Source organism: Ovis aries, chromosome 16, assembly GCF_016772045.2.
Source record: "Ovis aries strain OAR_USU_Benz2616 breed Rambouillet chromosome 16, ARS-UI_Ramb_v3.0, whole genome shotgun sequence".
Lineage (NCBI taxonomy): Eukaryota > Metazoa > Chordata > Mammalia > Artiodactyla > Bovidae > Ovis > Ovis aries.
This window is the reverse complement of record NC_056069.1, coordinates 5,028,734-5,037,230: the sequence shown is the minus strand read 5'-3', so window position 1 is coordinate 5,037,230 and position 8,497 is coordinate 5,028,734. Positions and strand designations below refer to the sequence as shown.

General features: G+C 48.0%; 1 pseudogene; it reads right to left on the bottom strand.

Annotated features, from left to right (window-relative positions):
- Positions 1-1,707: 1,707 nt before the first annotated feature.
- On the bottom strand, positions 1,708-2,666 carry LOC121816769 (small ribosomal subunit protein eS27-like; annotated as a pseudogene).
- Between the last annotated feature and the right edge of the window lie 5,831 nt (positions 2,667-8,497).

Sequence of the window (8,497 nt, the reverse complement as noted above, 5' to 3'; positions counted from 1 at the left end):
ACTCGCAGAGTAGGCAACCTTTGAGATTGGCTTTCTTCACTAAACATCATTCTCCTGAGATCCATCCAGAGGGTTGCATCTATGAACAGTTTAATTTCTTTTACTGCTGAGTAATATTCTAGTGTAAGGATGAGCCTGATTTTATTTAGCCATTCACCCATTGAAGGACATTTGAGTTGTTTCCAGTTTGGGCTACTAAAGATGATTTGAACATTCGTCTACAGGTTTCTTTATGGGTGTATGTTTTCATTTCCTATGAGATAAGTACCCAAGAAAATGTTCAGTTTTAAGCTTCTCTATTATCTGGAACAAGCCTGCTAAGATGTCATGATCTGCAGAGACTTCAGAATTTATGATTTAAAACACCAGCTAGTTAGTCATTTTTCTAAAGAGAAATCATCTTGTTTTCACACTGATTTTGTAGATGGGGCTCCTTCCATACAGAATCTGCATATGGAAGAATATTTATATGCTCTTTTTGTCAGAGATAAGTGTGTTAGTCTCATAACCAATTTAAAAAGTAGAGAAGAGACAGCCATTGTATCGCCATTCCACTTCCGGTGACACTGAAACCAGTGGTTGGTGTGGTTTTATTTTTCATTCTATCAAGCCTGAACTGTCCTAATGGACCCCCCATAGGCTTAGTAGTAGCAGTGCCCCCAAAGGGGACACATTCGCCGCAGTGGTAGCAGTTTCTGTGTAGAGACGCAGACTCGCACCAGCAGCCTGGGCTGGGCCTGTCCAGACGCCCGCCTCCACCCTTCCCTCCCACCTCTGTGGGCCCCATTGCGGCCATTCCCACTGTACCTGAGCACCCAGAACATAGCGCCTCCAGACTCAAGGCCCTTCTCATCTCATGCAGCAGGCCCTCTGCCGCTGACTGCAGTCCAGCATCCCAGGAGACAGCACCTCCTTGGCTGCACCCAGCATCCAGCTCAGACCAGGAAGTCCCACCGAGGCCTGGCCACCAGGGGCCACCATCAGGCCCACGCACTCATCCGGGCTCCCTATGTTGACTCACAGCCCAGGGCCTCCTGTGGCTCAGGAAGAGTGTCAGCCGGAGAAAAAGAACCAACAAGACGAAAGCCATGGTCGTTTGCAACCATCTCTTTTGCTGTATTTCATTCACATTTGCAGAAGCAACAGAACAGAATATATAAGAGGACCTTGCTTTATTTAAAAAAAAATAACTTGCCACATCTCATCAAACCTAAGATGCTCTAGTTTGTAAGACTACCACTGTTTTATGTACCACAAAGAAAGAAAATGTGCTTCTATTTAAACCACAACACGTGACTGTAAGACATCTTGAGTTCAGAGATGCTCACAGTAAAGCCATGTGCATCTTGGAATCAGATGAAATTCAGGATACAAAAGTTAAGAAGCACCTCCTGGAATGGTAACAGCTCTTCTCTCTGCGTGGAGCACCCCATGCCCACCTGGGTGACTGCTATTTACTCTAAGAGCTCAGCTCAGATGTCTCCTCCCAGGGAGGATGCCCCAGGACATTTGGACTCTATTCTGAGAGCACAGAAGTTGCAAAATGATGGACTGTGTGTCAGTCTGGTGCAGAGATGTGTTTTGTTTGGCCTGAGCAGGGTTTTGTTTTGCCCGTAATCAAAACTTTTTTTGAAAATCTGATATCAAAATAGGAGAGAGCTATTGTATGCCTTAACATTTAAATATAGCTAAATTAACTACAAAATTAATTAAATACATAATTATGTTATCTTGGTAGAGTAACAAGAATTACTGAAGTGCTAAGGCTTTCTGTGATGGAATACAAGTTCGGGAAGTTGTGTGGATCATCAGTGTTGCTTTCTTCTAAACGAACACCCTGCTGTGAATCTGGCCTTTCTTCCTGTCGGCAAGCACAACAATGTATGACAACCGAAAACACTGAGCATGGCTGAAAACCACGGTGATCTTGCAGGAATCTGGACATTTTACATCCATAAGGTAAGAATTTGGAATTTGAACCAGCCGTTTCTTTTTACGATTTTATCTTTTCCTTTTCCAAGGAAGGATGCAGTAAATCTCTAGCCAAATGCATGTTGATCCTTTCACAAGCCTCCCCTGTCTGGATCGCTAAGGTGACACCCCTAGCGAGCAGCATGTGACCCAGACTACGGCGTCAATTTCCAGGATCCATGCAGGGTGTTTTTGTTTATCTTTTGGGTTTGTTTATCTTTTGCTTGTTTGTTTTCTTCTTAATCAGTGGCTAACATTTAAGAGTCAAGAGTTTCAAAAAATCCAACTATCTTGCTTTTCTAGGAAAACCTGAACATGTGACATTCCTGAGCCGGGGTCCCTGCTTGGCCTAAAGATGCTTGTGTTATGACCCCTGCCGCAGGCAGTAGGAGCACGGCCCGATTCAAGGAGGGTATGGCATGAGCTTCTGAAAGAGGGGCTGATGTCTAGCACTGATTTAATGAGGAAAGATTGATTGGGATCAGTCAGAAGCCGCTGGAGTGATTCAGGCAGGAGATGGGGAGGCCTGAGCCGGGGTGGGGCTGCATGTAGAAGTGGGGGCCTCTGTGACCGACCAGGGAGAAGAGCTGAAGACATGAGAAAGGGGCTTCCCTGGTGGGCCAGTGGTTAAGACTCCATGCTTCCGCTTTATGGGCTTTGATCACTGGTCTGGGAGATACGGTTCCACATGCTACATGGCTGAAAAAAAAGGACATAGGAAACAGGTTGAGTTTCTGGCTTTGGCACTAGAGGCCAGGGAGGGTGAGGGAGGCTTTCAGGTGGGGATAAGGTTGCAACCCAAGCTGGCAGCCCTGGGGTTGATAAAGGTTTTGACACCCAGCTTCTGCATCCTCTGTCACTGTCCTATTTAAGCAGGCATCCCTCACCTACCTTCTGCAACCTTCTGTCAGGGGAGGTCTGGTCTTGGGCCAGAGCCCTGTGATGAAGCTGAGGATTGGGCTGAATTTCAAGAAGAGCCAAATCGCAGGCTTTGGGGTAATGCTAATCCCAGCTCTGGGTTAGACCACTTCATGGTCAATGGAACAACTGGTGAGAAAGGGGAAAGTAAGCTGCAAAGGCCATCGAGGGGCTGCGATGGGACCTGGGGCGTTTGCAGGGAGAATTTTTGCTCTAGGGCCACTCTGCTCTTCCCTGAAAGCCGTGCTGGGGAGGGCACTGGCCTGCCAGTGTGTGTGCATCTGTGGGTGCTCAGCGGTGTCCTGCTCTCTGTGACCCCGTGGACTGCAGCCCACCAGGCGCCTCTGTCCATGAATTTTCCAGGACAAGGTACCATTTCCTTCTCCAGGGTGGCCTGCCAATTCCATCCTCTTAATTTCATCCACTTCCAATACCCAGAGGCTATATCATTAAGGACACTTGGGGTGCAAGTAACAGAAACCCAAAGTAAAAGAGGCTAATTTTTGGCTGACCTACCTAGGGAAACCAGAGATACACCTGGTTTCAGGATTATCTGGATCCAGGGACTCAAATGATACCAACAGGATGCTATCCGTCTGTCTTTCAGCTCTCCTCTTGAATAGATGGCCCCCAAAGACAGTCACCCTATAGCTTCAGAATCCCCTCCTTCAAGTTTGTTGATCCCAGATGAAGGGAATGCTTCTATCTAGAGAATTCCAGCAAACATCCCAGGACTGATGCTTGGTGGCCTGGCTTTGGTTATGTGAGCCAATCACTATAACCCCAATTATCCAACTCTGGCATAGGGGGTTAGGTGAGTACCACCCTGACCAAGACTGATAGTGGGCAGGAGTGGTTCCACAGAGGAAAATCCCAGATGAAGGGGACTGGATGCAGGGCAGGCAGACACACAGGATACCACCACAGGGCATTTGCCTTTCAACCCTGAGGTCAAAGGGAGGAGGAGCTCCTCCCCTGCCCAAGGGGAAGGAGTGTGGGAGTCTCCCAGACCTTCTCCTACGCAACCAAACATCCTCCTCTGTGCTCAGCTAGACCCACTCCCCCACCCCTAAAGAAAGGGGGGAAGGACCTCTGGATAGCCAGGGAGCCCCCCTCCCCCACCTTGACTCTGCTCACACCTGTTTTACATCACAGCAAAAAGACTAGGGAAGGAAACAATTTTGAGTATGTTAAAGTACATAAGGAAAAACATTAACCATGTCAGTGAAGACTTGCAAATCAGGAGGGACTGGATGTATTTGGGTCAGAGGATGGAGAAAATTCTGGATCACTATCGTTGTCCACTCACAAGCAACTCTGCTATCACTTTCCAGGATTTTGGTTTGGAAAATGGTTAATAATTTGGTTTCAGCTGCTGCCACATTCCACACAGGCCTTGGGATTACACAACCACTTTTGTTCCTGAGAAGAGCTGAGGGTGACGCCTATAGCTTGCTGGATTGAAATGTTTGAAGTCAGCGTGGTGTGGAGTAACACGAGCAGCAGGGCTGAAAGATGGATGTAAATATTAGCCTTGAAAGCTCACCTTCCTGCGTAAATCCATTTTCCAGAAAGAAGATGTCTGAGATCTCTTTTCTGACCTGCGGTGAGTCGGCGCCCCAGGTGGGAGGGAGCTGAGGAGCCGTGAAACGCTCTGCTACCTGGGAAAGACACACGTGGAGGAGCAGGCCTTAGAATGGCTTGCCCCATCCCACCTTGCTCAGCACGAGAACTTTAGAAGTCCAGACCCTACCGCTCGAGAAACCTGAAAACCACCTAAATGCCCCCAAAAGAATGGAGGTGGGCGAGACCACCAGGTTCATTCACTTACTCAGCAAATACCACTGAGTGCCTTTTATGTGCCAGCGACTATCTCTGGGTAAGAGGTTTCCCAATAATTTTTTTTTCCTTCTGTAGAATTTGTCAGTGTTTTCCCAATAAGCCTGTATCACTTTTATCATCAGAAAAAAAAAAAAATCAATGATCTCATTCAGTGAGCACAAAATCAACAAAAGGAACTCATGCTCGGAGACCACCTTGGCAGCAGGCAGCAGTTACCTATTGCTGTGTAACAAATGTGCCAAAGTAGTGGCAAAAACTAACAACATTCATTCATCCGTTGTTATTTCCTCTTGTGGTTCTGGGGCTTGTCCAGGCTCAGCTAGAGATGTCTCAGTTTCTCACGTACATTTGACATCAGATGGTGGCTGATGCTGGAATCATTTTGAAAGTTTCCCCACTCACACGCCTGGCATTTAAGGCTGGCTGTTGCTGGGACCTCATGGGCTGGAACACCAGCAAGTAGGCTCCTCGTGTGGGCTGGGCTTCTTTACAGCATGGTGGCTGTGTTCCAAGGGGGAGTGTCCCAAGAGAGAGCCAGAAGGATGCGACATTGCCTGATGACCTTGTCTCAGATGTCACACAGTAACACTCCCACTGCAGCCATAGAAGCAAAAGTCACGAACGTTAGCCGATATTCAAGGGGAGAGGACTTAGACTCCATCTTATGACGGGAGGCTTGTCAGGAAATTTGCAAATATCTTCAAGAGGGATTACACCGTGTTTTCCTGAATCAAAGCTCCCAAGCACCTCTGAGATCTTTCAACACTAGCGGTCATCCTTCCCACCACCCTGTGAGTTCCTGTCTTATCTGTCTTCTCAGCATCCCTGCCCCCACTTCAGACCCTCTACTCTCAGCAGGAGACCTGGTCCCCTCATGAAAGGGAAACCAGACACAGCAGATTTCCCCACGCATTCGTACTCTTAGGGCTGAATCTGAACCCCCTTTCCAAGGTGCCCCCTCTCCTCTCACCTCCTCCACGACCTCACCCAACCCACTGGTCCATCCTTTCTCTCCCTTTTCCTTCACATTCTTGGAATGTGCTCTGTTTCCTGACCTTAAATAAGCCAGTCCCTCAGAGCCTGGGGGAGGGAACCATTCGGAAAGTTATTGCAATCAGGCGGCCCAAGTCAGATCAGGTCAGTGGGAAAAGGCAGGAAAGGGTCGGCCGAAAGCAAGTCCCCTTTGAGCACGACTTTGAGGTTTCCAGTTTTTTGTCTCATGCATCATGGTATCTTTCCTACTAAATACGTCAGACTGAGTTCCCTCTGTCCTCTTAAATCCCAGAGCAGCGAGTGGGCATGAATCCTGCTGTGAAGAGGCTGAAACACAAAGCCTTTCCAGAGACGCAGAGTCAGGAGGCGGCAGGAGCAGGGACCTGGGGCTGAGACTGCCTTTCTCAGAGGCTGAATCAGTTAATCCCCGCCTAGAGGAGGGTGGCCGCTGTCACTGTCTGCAGACTCCCTATGGCGGTGTGCAAAAATGCTCGCCCCAAGCTTACTAGTTAGGTCGAAACTGACTGTGATGAACCTGCACACAGTACCAGGGCGACCATCAAAGCTGCACAGGGACCCAGGGAGAGGATGGAGAGCCTGGCAGGCGTGTTGTAATGCTGCGGGGTCACAGTTCACGCTCATCAGCATATTCAACACCCCATCCAACTGTGTGGGAACGACTCCTTAAAAGGCAGAACAGCTTTGGAAGAAACAATATCGCCTAAGAAACCTAGAAGAGAAGTCGTAAGTGACAAAGAAAAACCAATCAGGACGCATCATTTGTACTGGATACTGTATGGCATTATTTCACGTTGAACACAAACACACTCACTGCATGCGTGAAACAGTTGTTTAAATGCTGAATATTACGCTGAAATGTCTAACTATCCCAAAATATCTGGTAAGTTGTGAGGACAGGAGTCTAAGAGTGTATATTTGCCGTGATGTTTGGGGAAATCGGTTGGGATTTCTGGATGGACTGGATATTAGGATGGTTCTCCTTCAGATCAAGGATGGTGCATCCTGGTGCCTTCTGAAGTCCACAGTTCAGGATAGGAGTTCAGGACTGGGGTGATGAGCAGTGCTCGTCCCCAGTTCCCCACCCGATGCCAGGCCCGGTCATCACAGGTCTTCACGGCTGCCACTCTGCTGGGCAAGACATCATATGTGTCTCATTTCAGTTGTGGATCATGGATTTCCAGTTGAGGGAGAGCATTTTTCCATCCTATATTGTTGTTTGTATCTCTTGACTCCCATTAACTGCCTGGGCACAGAGAGACCATCTCTGACTGGTGCCCTGAACTCATTCCAGTCTAACCTTTAGAAATTCCCAGGGTCTCTGACAGGCTCTCCCACAGGCAGCTTTCCAAACGGGGTAGACAAGCACATTCCAAGAAGCAGGGCTGTCTGAGCGCCGCTGGGAAGGAGTCTGACTCCGGCACCTGGTTCCTCTCTGGGCTCCTCTGCCTTCCTCCCAGAAGGGGAGGTTGGGGGTCTTCTAGGCTCTCCTGGGGAAGTGCCCAATTAAACACCAGCTGGTATGGCCAGAGAGTAGGCACAGTGTGAGGCACGTGACCAAGGGTATGTGCCACTCGCTGGGGCTTGTAGGAGAGCCTTCCACACTATAGAGCCACTCGTCATTTGGAAATGCCGAAAGGAGCCGAGAGGCACGTTCAGCCAGATGGTCCGACTGTCCTCCGTGCGCTCTAAGACCACGTGGCTCCACACGGCCACAGGCTCCCCGACCTTCAGAGCGACCTTCATCACCAAAGGGCACTGATCACCTGCACCTGTCCCCTCAGGGGTCCCTGTGAGCAGAGGGCTAGGGGAAGGGGCCTTGAGTTTTAGACAGTGCTGGCCTTCTGGCTTGATCAGTAGTGGGTTAGAGAAGATAATGACATCTCAGTGTGTCTTGCTCGTTAATTGCTTTCGCACGAGAGCAAGTCCCCCAAATCACAGAACCAATCACACACAGACACTAGCGACTGAGCAAAACTTTTTTAAAAGCAAAACAATTGTCCCCTAGATTCACTTCTAATTTGCAAAGTGCCCTCTTATTTATTTATTTTTTTCAGTTTATCCTCCCTCAGAGCCTGGGTTTTTAGTCTCTCCTGGCTGAACGACATGGGGCCTCAGAGAAGCCGAGGAACTTGTTCAGCATCAGAAACCCTAGAGCCGGGGAATGTAAAAACTGTCTGGAAAGCAGTCTGGCAGTCCTTTTAAAGAGTTAAATCTAGGGTTATCCCATGACTCAGCAATTTCAGGTACATTTCCAAGAAAAGTGAAAACATGTGTCCATACAAAAACTGTTACAAAAGAATTTTTTTTCATCTTGAGATATGTATATTAAAAGAAGACCCATGATAACCAATGTTTGTTCAATACATTTTTAAAATGAGAAGGGAAAAAAACTCTTTCATGAATGCTCCTAACATACTCATGATAGCCAAAAAGTGGAGACAACCCTAATGTCCATCAACAGACAAAAAGATAAACAAGACTTTCGTGGCAGTCCAGTGGCTAAGATTCCATGTGTCCAGTGCAGGGGGCATGAGTTTGTTTTCTGGTTGGGGAACTAAGATCCCACATGCCATGCAATATGGTCAAAAAATTTATATTTTTTTAAAGAAACATCAACAAAATATGTAGACTGTGGTCAGTCTATACACTGGAAGATTATTCAGCCACGGAAGGAATGAGACTGAAAACAGACTATGACAACATAGACGGACCAGAACCATTATGCTCTGCGGAGGAGGTCAGGCCCCGAAGG